Here is a 16,663-nt window from a genome sequence, read left to right as displayed (position 1 = left end):
AGAAAAAAATGCTGGAGGCAAAGAAAAAAGGTGCTGGAAAGAGGCTGTCGGAGAGATTGGGTATGAGGACATGTTGGAGCTCTGGCAGTTGATGATCACAGCTTGAAACACGGCATGAGAAATAGGGTTGGGAAAGTACAGTGAAAAAAGTCTGTGAAGGGCTGTGGCAGCTTTCGGGGCACCAGGACTTGGCCCAGGGTTCCAGCTCCGGTGGGGGTGGCCTGTCATCCGCAGCCAGTTGATAGCAATGCTTCCTGACTCAAGAAGACTAGAACTTTAAAATCGGCACTTCCTGATAGGAGTGAGAAGGTTTATGTTTGGGACTTACCCGACAAGGAACAAACAATAAGAATGAAATGTGCCTGGGACCCTTCACCAGTGCGGTGGCTGAGTGAGCTCATCAACAAACTTGGCATTTTCATGCTTTTCAGAGCCCTCACCCATGCTGTTGAATAGAGATGGAAACTGAATGAGAGCCTCCAGTTCACACCACATTTGCCATCCTTACCTCATTTTCTGGGTACGTGTCCAGAATAGTCTCCGGTCATGGTGTCTGTTCAGCAAAGTCTAAGAAAAATGTTGTGTGATCTCTGGAAATATGTTCACCATTTTAAAGGGCTTTTCAAATGATTTAGATATGTTTTCTGTTTTTTCACCTCTTTAAAGGTCAGCAGCTGAGCATTCAGAGCACCATGTCGGTCTCACCTCCAATCTGGGGGGGGGGGCGGTATTCAGAGTGTTAGCCAATAGCCTTGCTTGTTTTGCTTGGATCATTCTGAAACCATCCTTTGACTTTTGCTGTGTCTTTTACTTTTGTTGTTTTAAATGCTAACTGTTCAGTTATGAAGACACTTACTTCGAACACATTTACAGAACTAATTGTAGAAACCACAGAGAATCTTTTGTTTGGGACATTGTGGTCTACTCTGTCAAATCCCAGTAAGAAGGAAGCCGGGAAGTCAAATTACCCATCTGCAAAATGTAGATTTTTTCCTAAGTGGAATTTAATAGGCCTGACTTGCTCTTCTGTGAACAGGGAAATAGGCTGGTTATCATGGTCTGAATGTGTCCCTCTCGCAAATCCGTATGTTGAAGCTCTGACCCCCAATGTCATGTTATTTGGAGGTGGGAGGGAGATCTGGATGATGTCATGAAGGCGGGGCCACCAGTTGGGATCAGAGCCCTTAACAGAAGAGAAAGGAACTATGTATCTCTCTCTGCATCATGTGAAGACACGGTGAGAAAACAGCCATGTGCCAGCCAGGAAGAGAGTTCTTACCAGGAACTACATCACCTTGATCTTGAATTCTCTAACCTCTAGAACTGAGAGAAATAAATGTTTGCTATTTAAGCCACCCAGTGTGTGATATTCTGTAATGGCAGCATGAGCTAAGACACTAGTTTAAGAACAAATTTATCTAACTAGAAGAGTTGCTCTGTGTGTGTGTGTGTGTGTGTGTGTGTGTGTGTGTGTGTGTGTAGAAGGAGGGAATATGCAGACAAATGAGAATTAAGGATGCATACACTTGGAATGACTACAGACACCCTGTGTGTGTACAGGAGTTTGCTTGGTTTGACCTCGGGCAGCAGCTGGTCTTTCTAAGGGAGTGTGACCCAGGACAAGCAGGCTGCTGGGAGGCGGCAGAGCACATCACCATCACGTGCCTTTTCAGATCACCAAAGTCCGCGATCCAAAGCCATCATTTTGCCACACATACAAAGTATATAAAGAGATCTTATCCCAGGCCTTATGCAGCTGAGTGATAGTACACATCACTTGGTGAATGTAAACAAGGCAGACCGAGTGAGCGAGCTGGCTACTGGATGCATGGACAATATGAAATTCAGCTGCGTGGTGACAGAATAAAACTTTATCTATCTGACATTAAGTCCATGTTGCAAATACATCCATATACACATAAGAGATACAGAAGCAAATAAAAATACAGATGTAGGCATTGGCATAGGAATAGTTAAAGATATACATATAAGTACAGAAATATACATATACACCACAATTCTCACAAATATTTTATGCTTCACTATTTTAAAGTTATTATTTAGTGTTCATGTAGTTCTTGATAAAAATAAACACCTGACAGAAAAAGGTCTTTAAATTTTCTTATTGATTCCATCAGTTTTACATGAAAGAGCTTCCCTTCCTGAATGATAACAGCTTTGTATAGGTGTAGGAGATGCAGCATATGATGCAAAAGTTAGAGGCAAACTTTCTCTGGCGTCAATTTCTTGTAAAAATGACAAAAGGTAAAAGGGAAAGAATTTGCCAGAGAGTGTTCGCATCAGATCCATGGTGGTTGTCACGGGTCTGAAGTGATGTGCAGGTAGGAGTGTGGCAGCACAGCCTCGTGGTTAAGAGTGTGAACTTGAGGCAGAGTACCCGAGGTTGAGTCCTACTTCAGTAACTTTACTCTCGTAGGCACCTGGGAGCTCTGGTGAGATATTAGTGCCTCAGCGTCCAGATTAATCCATGAGAAGCATGGAGGACAGCACCTTCCATAAGATACGCACAAAGACAAGTGTTAGCTGCCGTTACTGCTGATAATGTCATCACCGTTACAGGAACCATTTGAGCTAATATGTAGCTGCATTGGGGATATCTCATCTTCCATTTATTATCAAAATCTCATTTGATTCTGTAATTTTCCTAATACCTGATTCCATTCTGCTACATTTTATTGGTTATAAGTATATCTGCTTTTGCAAACAGTTATAGTAGAAATCCAGAGTCCATATGTCGAGATTAAAAATGGGAAATGTGAACCAGATGGGCAATATTCTTATGACGGAGTTTGCTTGGTTTGACCTCAGGCAGCAGGTGGAATTTAGGTGTGCTGTCTGCCCCTGACCTTGACAGAGCACTCTCACAAATGTTAGCGTGAAAAGCAGAAGGCATAGTCGTTGAACCTATAGCGTGACCTCTGTGGCAGCACTGAACTCTGGGTCAACCTGACCTTTACTACCATAACCTGAGACACGTCAAAGGAAATCGACCCCCTTAACTTCAGCGGGCCGTGACTGACTTCCTTAGAGAGTCTGAACCACCGAGGCAGCCCAGACCGGAGAGGAGAAACGCCTGTGTCAGACTGCTCTCTCATTCCTCAGAAACTTTTAGTGGGGAGCTGGGAGACAAGTACGACCAGAACCATGACAGATCCCATGCCAAGCACTTGTACAATTTTAGAGCTGGAGGATTTCTTTTTGGTCTTCCTAGGGACTACACCAGTGCAGGACAGCTCACTGTGCCAGGCAGCAGCTAGCTTTTCAATGTAAAATGCATTTAAATAGGGCACCTGGGTGGCTCAGTTGGGTAAACCTCCCACTTCAGCTCTTGCTTCTTCATGATCTCGCAGTTTGTGAGTTTGAGCCCCGCGTTGGGCTCTGTGCTGACAGCTCAGAGCCTGGAGCCTGCTTTAGATTCTGTATCTCCCTCTCTTTCTGCCTCTCTCTGCATCTCTCTCTCTCAAATATAAATAAACATAAAAAATTTTTTTAATCCATTTAAATGGAAGATTCAGAATTCCAAAATTAGCTTGACATCATGCTTAGTGGTAAAGACTGAATTCTTTCCTTCTAAGATTGGGAACCAAAAAGTGATGTCTGCTCTTGTCACTTCTATACTATACTGGAGGCTCTTGCCAAGGCAATTAGGCAAGAAAATGAAATTAAAGTCATCTGGATTGAAAGGAATAGTGAAACAATATTCATTTGCAGGTGGCATGCTGTTGTATATAGAGTTGTATACAGAAAATGCTGAGTGCCTGGGTGTCTCAGTCAGTTAAATGTCCAACTTCAGCCCAGGTCATGATCTCATGGCTCGTGAGTTCAAGTCTCACATCAATTTCTGTGCTGACAGCTCAGAGACAGGAGCCTCCATAGGATTCTGTGTTTCCCTCTCTCTGCCTCTCCCTCACTTGCTCTTTCTCTCTCTCCCTCTCTTTCTCAAAAATAAATAAACACTAGTAAAAGTATGAAAAGAAAATGTTAAGGAATCCACTAAAAAAGTAGAACTAAAAAAGTTCAGTAAGCTTTCAAGTTATGAAAGAAGCAAAAATTCAATATATCTTTATACAGGAGTAATAAACAGAACATGAAAGAAAACAATTTTACATATAATAACATTAAAGAGAATAAAATATTTAAGAACAGATTTAACAAAAGAAATGTAAAACTTGAATACTGTAACACATTGTTGAAAGAAATTAAAGAAGGCCTAAATTAATAGAAACTTCTTAGATTAGAAGTTTGGATACTGTTAAGATGGCAATACTAAGCAAAGTGAACTACAAATTCAACACATTCCCCTTCAAAATCAGAGCTGGCTTCTTTGCAGAAATTGACAAGTTGATCCTAAATTTCATTTGGAAATTCAAGAGACCCATAATAGTCTAACTTTAAAAAAGAACAAAGTTGGAGAAGTCACACTTCCTAGTTTCAAAAGTTACTGTATTCAAAGTAGATGTACCGATCATCAAAATAAAATTGGGAGTCTAGAAATAAATCCCCACCTATGAGAAGTTAATTTTCAACAAGGGTTTCAAGATGATCCAAAGGAGAAAGAATAAGAATCACAGAGATAAATTGGATTTCATCATAATTAAAAACCTTTGTTTTTCAAAAGACAAAATCAAGAAACTAAAAAGACACCCCATACAATGGGAGAAAAGTTTTGCAAATTATATATCCAATAAGGGACTTGAATCTAGAATACATACATAAAGAATTTCTACAACTCAAGAATGAAAAAGACAAATAACCCAATGTAAAAATGGACAAAAGATCTGAATAAACAGTTCTCCAAAAAAGAAATACAAATAACCAAGCAGCACTTGAGTAGATGCTTGGTATCATTAGTCAATAGGAAAATGCAAATCAAATCCAAGAGATACCAATTTACATGCCTTAGGAGGGCCATAATAAAAAAAAAAAAAGATAGGCAATAACAAGTGTTGGTGAAGACAAGACGTGGAGAAATTAAACCCTACACAGTGCCGATGGGAATGCAAAATGGTGCCCTTGTTCTGGAAAACAGCCTGGAAGGTCCAGTTAAAGATAAAGTTACCAACTGGCCCAGCAATTCTGCCTCCAGGTGTACACCCAAGAGACAGAAAAACATCTTCACACAAAAACAGGTACGTGTGTGTTTGTAGCAGCATTATTCGTAGGTGTCCATCAGCTGGCAAATGGATAAATCAAATGTTGTAGATCCAAACAATGAACTATCATTCAGTAATAAAGAGAGAGAAACTTAATGGTATTATTCTAAGTGAAAGAAGCCAGTTACAAAGGGCGAGATGCCGAATAATACTGTGAAATGCACAAAAACGCAAGTTCATAGACACAGAAAGTAGACTAGTGGTTGCCAGGACTTGATGGACGGAATTGGCCGGGCCTCAGGTATTGAATGGAGAGTGACTGCCCACAGTCATGGCACTTCTTTTCGGAGTGATAAATGGTTGCATAACCATACGTATATTACAAATCCTTAAACTGGATGCTGTAAATTGGTAAATAATTTGGTGTGGTGTTTATATTTCAATAAAGTCGCTGTTTAAAAACTTCCCAGTATTAGATGATTTGTATCTTTTAGTGTTAATAGTATCCATTAAAATTCTGAAACTGGTCGGGTGGCTCGTCTTTAAGCTAGAAATCCATGTTGTCCCCAGAATGTAGCTGTGACAACATCACTTACATCTTGTAAGGGTTCGCTGATGGTATAACTGATGCCTCAGTTAAAGGGATTGATTTGAAAGAGTGGCATTTAAGTACTACACACTCCCTGGGCGGGGATTTTCATATTGGACATTGGCTGTCCCTAATTTGTCCCTGCACTGTAGGATTGCCTTTAAACAGCACAGTGAAATTTTGCACCAGGCAATTATACTATTCACAATGCCCGATGTATTGCAAAACCTGGATGGACTGATGGCCCTCATGCTAGAAAGGAAACTGAGCCTAACTGCACCCACCCCCTCAAGTGTCAAATAGATCTATTTTCTTAAATATATTTTTAAGTTTATTTATTTAGTTTGAGAGAGAGAGAGAGAGAGGGAGAGAGAGAGAGAGAGAGAGAGAGCAGCGAGCAAGGGAGAGGCAGAGAGGGAAGGAAACAGAGAGAAACCCAAGCAGGTTCTGCACTGTTAGCACAGAGCCCAATGCAGGGCTTGAACTCATGAACTGTGAGGTCATGACCTGAGCTGCAACCAAGCTTTGGGCACGTAACTGACTGGAGTCACCCAGGTGCCCCTAAATGGAACTATTTTTAAGGTCAGATTGTAATATTGTACCCAGTTAAGGAAGGAGTAGATTGTTCTATTTTGATTAATACAGCCTTGGGGGACATTAGCATAACATTAAAAGGATTCTGTCTCTGCTCGTGTTCTTCTCATCTCTTGGACGGCACGTGCTCAGAAGGCAAGCCAGGGCAAGACAGAATAGGTGTGTGTGTGGGGTGTCTTTCATAAAACCACAACCCGGTAGGAGAATGATGGGGGGAAAGGGTCTCAAACTATTTGTTTTGGACCTATTGGAAGAGAAGACTACCGTCTTTTACCTTACATTTTCTTCTGTACAGAGAGCCTAGCACAGTGTCTATAAGGTTTGTTACATGTTGAAATGTGTGAAGGTTTTAATTCTTTTTAAAGAATTTTTATAGCTCTCCTCTTGTAGGGAAGTCGATCCTTACTAATGTCTTTCTTTTTCCTTTTCTATTAGACAGGGTCTGGTGTGCTCTTAGGATATGGCCATGGTGGTTTTACTTAAAAGCAGTGAAAAATGAGAGGACTCAAACTTTAAAAATGTGGTTGTGTGGTCCAATCCTACAAACAAACAAAAAGTTCTATCTTCATTTTTTTATTGGTTGGTAGGAAAATACTGCCAAGGGTGTTTTAAAAATAGTTTCTGGGGAAATACTTGGAGACAAGACTGTTCACTCAGTTTTTCAGCCTGACACGTTTCACCAAAGCCACTTGTTTTTGCGAGTTTGGTAGTCATTCCTTGAAATGTAAGAGGGCTTGTTGGAAATTCTGAATGATCAGTTGTCTTTCCATTGTTTAATTCACTTAATACTATGGGGGGCGGGGAGAAACATATCTAAGATGCACTTGGAGTCCAGGCTTACAGCTGCAGCGTGGAAGCGCTCGCTGGGGAGCACCGCGGACAGCGCAGCCCGCGGAGGGCGGGGCGGCCGCGGCCAGTCCGGAGCCGGGCCCGGAATCACGGCCTGGAGCTCTGGACCCAGAGACCCTTCTGTGTGGGACTCACATGGAGTCTGGTGCGGAAAAAAGCTGTGCGAAGCTCCACCCACAAGTGTGGTTGCCTTTGTCATTTTAATTGGTCTGTGTTTGTGAAGTGGGGCCTCTATTTACTTGTAGCTTGGGGCTTGTGTTTACCAAGCCTGGTGGAGGCCAAGGGACCGGGCTCCGGCGAGCTCTCCCTCTGTATCTTGAGGCACTTTTCTTTTCAGTATCTGTGCCTGTCTAATTCGTGAGCTTCTGTGAAGCAAGCACAGGAGGGTACAAGGCCTACAGGGAGGAATTACACCTAATTACTCAAATAATTGCTAGGCTGTTGCCTTCTTAGTCACTGAAAATAATTTCCAGGTCCCTGGCTTTTATAGATAGGCTGCTAGAGGCAGGAGGACACAGCCCCCTTTTTAACGCAGCCCATTCACTCACAAAATCAGAACACTCAAGCCTGCAAAATTAATAAGCACCACTTCCATTACATATATTTTAGGTTGTTGTTGCCGTGGCGATAAAGTCAGGGACATTGAATCTCCTGTGTTGAGCCATTGTTATCATCCCTGGCCATCTGCTGCCGAGGACTGATATTCCATCTCATTTGCATGATGACTGATATATGGGAGGTTTGGAAGGACATATGCCACAGCAATCATGTGATGGAAATTAAAGTGAAAGTTTTGGGCCCAGAGCCGAAAAAAAATCTGTGTATGCGCATGAGGCTGTTGATGTGCAAATGTGAATCATATTGAGAAGGTCTGAATAGGGAGGTGTGACGTAAGGAGGGGACACAAGCGCAGGTGCTTATCTCTAAGCAGTCAAAGGCACTGGATGGCATATCATGGGAACTACCTTTCAAAGAAACAGCTTTAGTGTTTCCGTCCAGCACGCAAGGGAGGCGAGAAATAGAAGTTTTGGAAACAAACAAAAAAGTAAGTTTAAAACTTTGGAACCGCATACCGTGTACGCTGGTGTTGAAGGCACTCAGAATTCTAGTAAGTTTTCATGTCTTGAGTCGTCATATTTAGTTTTATTTCTGAGGGAAGGGGGAGAAAAGATCTGACGAGAAGGCTGAAGTTTAGAAGTAGGTTGATGGTTTTTCTGATGTTCGTTTTTGAACTTCTGTTTCTGGTTACTGCTGTGATGTAGATATACTTGGTCTTTATTTTAAATGCTCTCTCTCCTTTTTCTTTTCTTTCTTTTCTTCTTTTTTTTAAAGGTTATTGTATCTGCTTTGAGAAGGATTTCAGAATAAAATGCCATGGTGCAATTGCATTTATGCTGCATCGGTAACACTTTTGTTCATCTACATTTTTGAAACGTGCAAATTTGCAACAGAGAATATTTGATATGAAGTGGTACTTGGTACACTTTTTTTCTGTGTGACAGGGTAAAGTGGAAATAATGTCTGAGATCACAAAAATTACCAGCAAGATCTCACATCTGACATCTCGCTGGAATAGAGGAGATCTTTGTGGGAGGGGGGCTATCAACCCAATGATATCAGTTATTTGTATAAATTAATAATATCAAAAGGATGGTTTTGTTTTGAAAAGTCAAAATTCTGGTAGTTGCTGTACAGAGGGAAAGAGTTTATGGGCAGTCCCGAAGAAATTTGAATTGATAAGTATTGTATTTATAATCATCTTTAAATGTTTCAAGAATTGAATAAGTGCAGCCTCCTTAAAAAATGATATGGTTCATTTCTTGATAAATGCAGATGTCAAAAGACTGTTCAGAAAGTTAAAAAGTAATATTAGAAAAGCCTGAAAGATGAGAAAAACTTAATACTAGCCTTGAACAAAATTTTACAGAAGGATGAGTTCAGTGAAGTATTACTAAAGGAGAGAGAAAATATACCTTGATAAACAGTACTTTGCCTCATATTCCTTTCGTCCTAACAAGGCATTTATTAAACGTGGTTGCTTTGATACATGTAGAAATAATAGAAGTCTCACGAAGGGGTGTAGTGAGCTTTTTTTCAGTTTCAAGGAACAAAGCAGCTAATAGCAAAGTATGTAAAATAACTTCTCCAAAAATGATTTTTGAAAAGATAGAGGCTTATCATCAGAAAAAGTTATATCAAATCTCATCTTAGGCCATAACTAGCCCTGCCTCATCCAGGAAACAAAAACGGAAAAAATTGGTAAGCAAATCTTGAATACCGTTGTGTACCCTATTTTCATGTTAGAAGACAAGAAAATGAGTTCCAGGGAATAGTCAGATTCATGGTCGAAAATAAAACTGAAACTGGACTTTCTCTTCTTTTTCTTTCTTTCCTTGCAGACATCCTCTGCATAGGATCCCACTTTTAGGTATGTAACCTAAGATTACCAGTGACATTTTTTCTCCTTCTTCTAAATATTCAATTAGTCAGTGGTGATTATGATGTGGCCGTCTTGGCTTACTCCAATATTAGATTAATATAGATTTCTTGCCAAATTAGCGGAAATCACTGTTGCACATATGACTGACTCACTCTTTTTTAGTTGTATTTATGTTATAGAAGCAGCATCGTTTTAAGCTTAAAAGCTTTTATATGTTAAATCTGGATATACTGTACCTTGGAGAGCATAAGGTGGTTGTATTTAAAACGTTTCAACAGAACACACTGGAACTTTTATGAGATTCTAATTTAGTTATGTTTAAAGGAATCTTCTTTTTTTTTTTTTTTGAAAAGTGGTTGTTACTATTCTGTTGTAACATCTATCAATAAGATTTAAAGTTTCCTGGTTCTTGAATTGGACATTTGTAAGTGTAAAAAACTAGAAAAAGAAGAAAAATGTTTGGAGCTGTCCATGGTAGGATGCACTTTAAAAAGTAAATGCTTATAAATTGCATATCTACATACTCTGTGGAAGTGGCTTGATTATCATTTTTAAAGCTTGGGATTAAATTCTTATTAGATAAATTAATCTGGCATACACAGTAGTTAGTTGCAGAAAATGTAAGGATTGTACTCATAACTAAATTGCAAAACTTTAAGCTTCCATAATGTTAATCAATGTTCCTGTCTGTAGCTTTAAAGTATTGATGAATAAACAAACAAAAATCACAATCTATTAAATATATAATTCTTTAGGTTGATGGTAATATGAGAGCGCAGTGCAAATAGTTTCCATGGCGGTAGGGCAATGTGAGCAAACATCAGAAAAATGTAACTTGCATGACTTTATTGCTCTTGAAATTAATTCTTGTCCTTATATGACCTGCCATGCCTGCCATAGAAATCTAAAAGATCATAATTGTTTGATATGAAATGCAAAAAGAATAGTTAAATTGAAAGTTTAACATCATGAAATTCAAAATCCCAAGCGGTATATAAACATTAAAAGAAACTTTGGACTGCTAATCCTAGGAAATGAGTTTTATGGATTGAATTCAACAAGGCTTCAGAAATGGTTCCATCTGCTGCCTAGCAGCTGGTGAAAGGATAAATTTAATTCATTAATTCATTTGGAAAAAGGGATCCAAGTAGTAAAGACTTCATTGCTCATAATGCATATAGGTGAAAACACAAACTGAAATCTGGTCCAATTGATCATCCCAGATAATGAGCTACATTTCGTCTTCCTTTTTTTTGGTAAAGGTCTTAGTGATTGAGTCAATACGGTGTTGATTTTTATGACAATAACCAATCATTTCCAATCATTTCAGTGATAGAAAGAAACTCAGGGAAATTTAAAGTCAGTCACAGTTTTTAAGGTAGGGGATTGTAGCAAATAGAAATTATCCACTTCTGATTTCATGCACTGTATATATGGGCAGCAGTATGTGCATCTATGCTTATCGACCCTGAATCATATAGAGGTTGAATCACTTCAATGAACTACTTATTTTAGATGGCATTCTCCCATTTGTTGAAATATTCAAAACTCTGGGCTATCAACATGAATATACCTAAACCATATTTTAACTTCAAAATTCATAGTTACTCAAAAGTCGCAAGGCTCAAAATAACACTTGTTTTGTTTTCTTCTCTTTCTACACTTCGAATCAGTTGTCCCAACCTCTGTCCTCACTCACACCCTGCAGAGGACTTCAAAAGATACCGAGTTGTACGTGAAGTAGGCTTTGCTCAACTCCTCTGCTGTTAGGCACTTTGACATAAGACATGGGTGTTGCCTAGGACTTTTTAGTATCTTTATGAAAAAGTAATGGAGGTTTAATGCCCAGTTTCTTGAATTGTTTCAGTGAAATAAACATGATGAGGTGTGGGAAAAGTTAATGTTGAATCCTTTTTAACTTATAATTGTATTGCTGGATTTTTATTTATTTTTTTCATCTGCCAGCATTTTAATGAGAGTGAGATTTCCCTTAGAAAGGTATAGCTCACCTTTCAGGCAAGGTAAATGTTTCTTGGTAGCCAGCTAATTGATCCATGATAGAGATAAGAACATCCTTGGAAGGTGGGCTGCTGCAGTAGCCAGCATACGTTTTAGCGCTTCTTTTTGGATGGTGATTTCATGAATGGTTTTGGACTTTTCTTTCTCTGTGGCCCATAGCTCACTGTGGTGGGTTTGTTGGATTTACTATAAAGATTCTGTTTGCACCCTGTGGGCTGGGTTAAGAATCAGGGTTTATGCATTTACTTGTACTGTTGCATTGTTTATACAGCTTTGGTTTAGTTTTGATCTTTTTTTTTTTTTTTTTTTGCCTTTGAGGCTCTTCCACAGTGTCAGCTGCTGACTGATAGTAGGAAAACGGCCTCGTGGTGTGAATGAAAGGGACCTAGCGGTTGGTAAACAGAGATAAGGAATAAATAGAGCACAGGCAAAAGGAGATAGTTCTGTGGGGGCCCAGATTGCTGCCAGTCTGTTCAAGGGGGATGCAGGGGCTGTCCTTTTCCCAGATTAAATTAGTGTGCGAAATCTCCAGTGACCTCCTCCCCTTCTCCCCATACTCTTTAGCCAAGCTGAACAGCCTCTGCTGTAAAGTATTCATTTTATCCAGGGACAAGCTGGACAATAGAACGCTCCCTGATACTTATGGACAGCTGTCGTCATTCAGAGCGCTCTCGGTATTTCATTTTTCATAGGACTTAAAAGGGTTTTCACCTTGTAACTGAAAGAGGGCATAGATGCAACTTGGCCAGTTCTAGGGCTGCTGGGGCAGGGGTGGGGCGGAGGTGGGGGTGACTTTGGAGTGAGGAGGAGTGACTGAGGACAGCAATTCTTTTTTGTCTTGTTAATATGATTACACCAAGACAGAAATTACATTCTAAATCGCAAACAGAAGATATCTTCGATTCTGAAAGTTTCTTAAAATTAAGGTCACCAGGGAAAGCTAGATAATTCATCTTTGCCTGCTCTACCCTTGTTTTGGCTAAATGTGCATGCATTTTACTACCTGCAAATAACTACCCGTAAATAGCAAGCCTGTAAGATACCTCGGTAGTCCCATATATTTTTTTTCTTTTTTTAGTGATTTACTGCAAATATATTCAGCATTTGACTGATTAAATAGACCTTCGGCAACCTTGAGGGTCACTGTGTAGAGTATGTACATAGAAAATGCATCAGCCCATTGTACCCTGGCAGCTAATGAGATTGGTCGTTAAGTAAATGACACAAAGCCTACAAAAAAAGCTTAGCAGCTCACTAGAGTATCACAGAGTGTCCCTGCACACCACACAACGACACAAACACTGGACTAACCTAGCCCACCCCTGCTTTATTCTACATCACTGCTTCCCTGATGTCAGCGTGAGAGGCAGAACAAAGGCTAGGAGGCACGGGTAAGTCAGTCTGGCAATTAAGCCCTAGGGAGAAAGTAGAACAAATCTGAGCCTAACCGTGGGGCTGAAAGTCCGATTCTCGACAAGTAGGTCAGAATGAAGGGATTTTGCTATCACTTCTGGAAATGTTGCTTCAGTGATCAGTGCTCTTACGTTGTTGTTGTTGTTGTTTTGTTTTGCCATTTCATAAAAGTTTTTGAATTTCAGAAGTAAAGTGTACCCCAAAATGCAAGTGAACTTGAATTTAAGAAGGTAGGCTGTTTGCGGGAGAGATGGTGCTTTCAATAAATGATGACCATTCAGGTGTGTGTGCAGGTTTGAAAAACTTTCAGAGGCACTGGGCAACTTTGATTTCAGTTAGTCCTGCTGCTTTTAAAAGATAATGGAAATCTTGAGCGGGAATGCATGCAGTGAGGTTCATTCTCGTCAATGTAAAATTGTCCCATCTGGTAAAGTATATTTAATTTCATCTGTGGGATAACCATTTCCTTCATCAGTATCTTAAAAATCAATCCATCAAATGCAACAAAACAAGAAAATAAAAGCTTCTCTGTTCTTCATATAATCCATTTCTCTTGGATCTGCAAATAAAATCATTGCTGTGAATCTGTAATATTGAATAGGATTAGTGGTTATTTGCTTGCTGTACTTGGGAAAAAAATCAAAGCTATCTGACACTGAGCAACATTGGCTTACTGTGTCCCTTGGAAAAATGCATTTGCAGTATTGAAGTATAACATTGCAGGATCCTTTTAGAGAAATATGGCAGCAGGAAGTTGCCAGAAAGTCTTATTTGCCTTGCTGAAATGTCTGTCTGCCTGCTTTAGCCTTGTGTACTCAGAGGATGTTTAGTTCAAGAGAGGATGATATTGTTACAAGACATTCAGGTAAATTAAATATTTTATTCTAAGAACTGTCAACTTAGCAGATTGTCAGGGGCTTAATAAACTCTGACAGTCTCATTGAAAACATTTAAAAAAGTATTGTTAACATAGGGTGGTGTTTTAACATAGATGGATTCATGATATCAGTGTCAGGACTGAATTTTTAAAACCACTGTCATTAATATTAGAACGAAATGTCATAATCATCTGTTCATAAATTAAAACTCTCCATATTATGTAGAAATCAGTTTGCTAACTGGCATTACTTGCCCTGAAACATTTTTATATATAGAAGAATATAGAAATTTTATATACAGAATAAATCACTTAATATTAGTATTCATGAGAGATTCTGTTGAGGTTTATAATATGGTCTGGGTGACCAGAGGTCACATACTTCTTCCTTTTTTTTTTTTTTTTTTGGTCTCAAAGTACTTTTCTTCTTCTAAATGTGTTCCCAACATTTATTGTATTTATATAATTCATTTAAGACTCTGTATGTAGTATATAACATATAATATATATTACCAGCTCTATTATTTTTATAGTAACCAGAATTGAGAAAGAAATAAATTTTGTGAAGAGACAGGACAGGGTCTTAGTAATGTCAAGTAAAATATATGGAGGGGAGATCCACTAGGATTTTTCTAAATTAAAATTTTTCTCACATGGAATCTCATCAATGTGGTGGAAATTATGGGAAAAGCAAGCTATCTGATGATGGCTACCAATTTAGTTTAAAGTCAAGGTCGGCAGCTAATTTACTCCTCCAGGTGTTAGAGATCTACTAGGGACTTTTTCTGTTGCAAAGATTTTGAATTTGGATCTCATGAGTTATGATTTCTTTTTCTGTACTTGCTAATAGTTCATCATCTTAATACAGGTGTGAATTGTCCCAAAAACACACAGTCCTTCTGGAGGGCTCTAAATATTTTGTCCCTGTCCTCACCAGTACAACAAAGGGTGGTCAAACTTGACTGAAGTCCGTGGAGTTGCCCCACTGTGGACACAACTGAATGGAATTACTTTCACAGAAATGTAGTTACCATTCTTCAACACACATAGGGCTGTGTTGTAATTAAGACATGATATGAACTTGTTTCTGTAAATATTCTTCTTGAATTTGAGATATTTTCAAAAATTTTAACTATGGAAATAGACTAAGAAAATGGATTTATCTACTTTACAACTTTTTTGCTTTAAAGAAATGTATGGAACTTTAATTTCTGTTGACAGAAGGAATTTTATTTAGAATCACTTATTTGACAAATAAGTATTACTGAAACTACATGGTTCAAAGGGTTGTACTCAGTGCTATGGGTAATATAGGAACCTCATGCTCACTCCTAAGGATCTATGATCTAAGAACTTATACACCACTTCCTAGGAAAGTCACTAAAGGTGCCACATGAGCGACACAAAGTAACAAGAGAGTTTCCAACATCCCCTTGTCAAGTTCATGTGTTTGAGACCTGGTTCTACCATTTACTAAATCTGTGGCCTTGAATAAGTTATTTAACTTTTCTGGGCCTTGGCTTCCTGGTCTGTTAGATGGGCACCAGGGTAGATAAATCTTATCTTCTGACTCATGTGAAAATTAAATACGATAATGTACCTAAAGTCCTTGGCCTATGGTAGGTGTTCAAAAAGTGTTTGTTTGTTTTTTAACTTTCACTTGGAGTCTGAGACAATGGTTGGAGCTGCCAGTGTCATGTTATACACGCCCTCTACATCCACTCCCCTCAGCCCAGAACTCTCTCGTGTTTTCCCTTCCTGAGCTTTAAGTGTTGTGAGATTCCTTGAAGGGTTGTGAAAATTCCATTTTACATGGCTGAGTGCCCATAACCAATCTAAGGTAACAAGTTAAATATACTTAAGTGTCCATGGAGTATATATGACTAAATTGCCTTGTTGTGCATATTTTTATTAATGGCAATTAAAAGTATACATTAGAATTTCATGACATTTCAACCTTAACTTTCTGTAAGCAGAAATACTTAATTTTATCTAATTTCAAATGAAATATTTATAATTTAAGTAGTTAATTATAGTAAAAGACTTAAGATAATAAGATCATTAGGTTTACCCCTCATTTCTGTTTTATTTTTAAAATGAGTATCTTTATGTTTTGCTCCTTTAGGATTTATTTCATAAGGTTTGGGCTCAGATGGTTTCTTTTAGTTGACACATTGGATTTGGTTTTTAAAAAAATCTTCTCTCTCAAGAACTTATGATTGAAAAATATTTTAACTCCTGCATAAAGAAACTTGAAGATAGATAGTTTATTGTTGAATGTCTTAAAATTCCATTTCAATGAACTCTAAGACACCTTGAATTTCTTTTTAAGTATTTGTATATTGTTGTGTCAGATTTTGCAACAATTGTACATGCTTCTGGGCAAGAATTATTACTTTTCGGTTTAATTCTTCAGACTGTTATTGTAGGGATATCTGTTCTGACAGGATTCGACCTGCAACACATAAGTTGCAACTTTGAGAGAATTTTGTAACTAAGAAGAATTTCTGGTCTCATAAATCTTATAAGTCCCCGAGTAAATTGGGTTGACCCACAAAATTGTCAATGCCTTCAAAGTCCTATTGTTAACTTATTTATACTACTGAATAGGGTTATCTAAGATATTTAATTGCTTTGTAGATCAGAACATTTTGATTCATTTGATTTATATAATGTAAATATGAAGGTTCCAGAGCCAACTGCACAGAATACATGTTCTCCAAAAACTCCTAGATACCATATATGCTGGTCTGTCATAGTTAAATGTA

The 16,663-nt window shown here is 38.6% G+C and overlaps 1 protein-coding gene across 1 annotated transcript in view; it reads left to right on the top strand.

Annotated features, from left to right (window-relative positions):
* Nucleotides 1-8,140: 8,140 nt before the first annotated feature.
* The window catches only part of ST18 (ST18 C2H2C-type zinc finger transcription factor), a 148,174-nt gene continuing 139,651 nt past the window's right edge, over nucleotides 8,141-16,663 (top strand). Inside the window, exons 1-2 of the mRNA XM_029923786.1 lie at nucleotides 8,141-8,191; nucleotides 9,546-9,574. The gene's annotated coding sequence lies outside the window, so the exon portion shown is untranslated. The remainder of the gene's footprint in view (nucleotides 8,192-9,545; nucleotides 9,575-16,663) is intronic.

Source organism: Suricata suricatta, chromosome 15, assembly GCF_006229205.1.
Source record: "Suricata suricatta isolate VVHF042 chromosome 15, meerkat_22Aug2017_6uvM2_HiC, whole genome shotgun sequence".
In the NCBI taxonomy this organism is placed as follows: domain Eukaryota; kingdom Metazoa; phylum Chordata; class Mammalia; order Carnivora; family Herpestidae; genus Suricata; species Suricata suricatta.
Note: the sequence above shows the minus strand (reverse complement) of the source record. Positions and strands in the feature narration are given on the sequence as shown.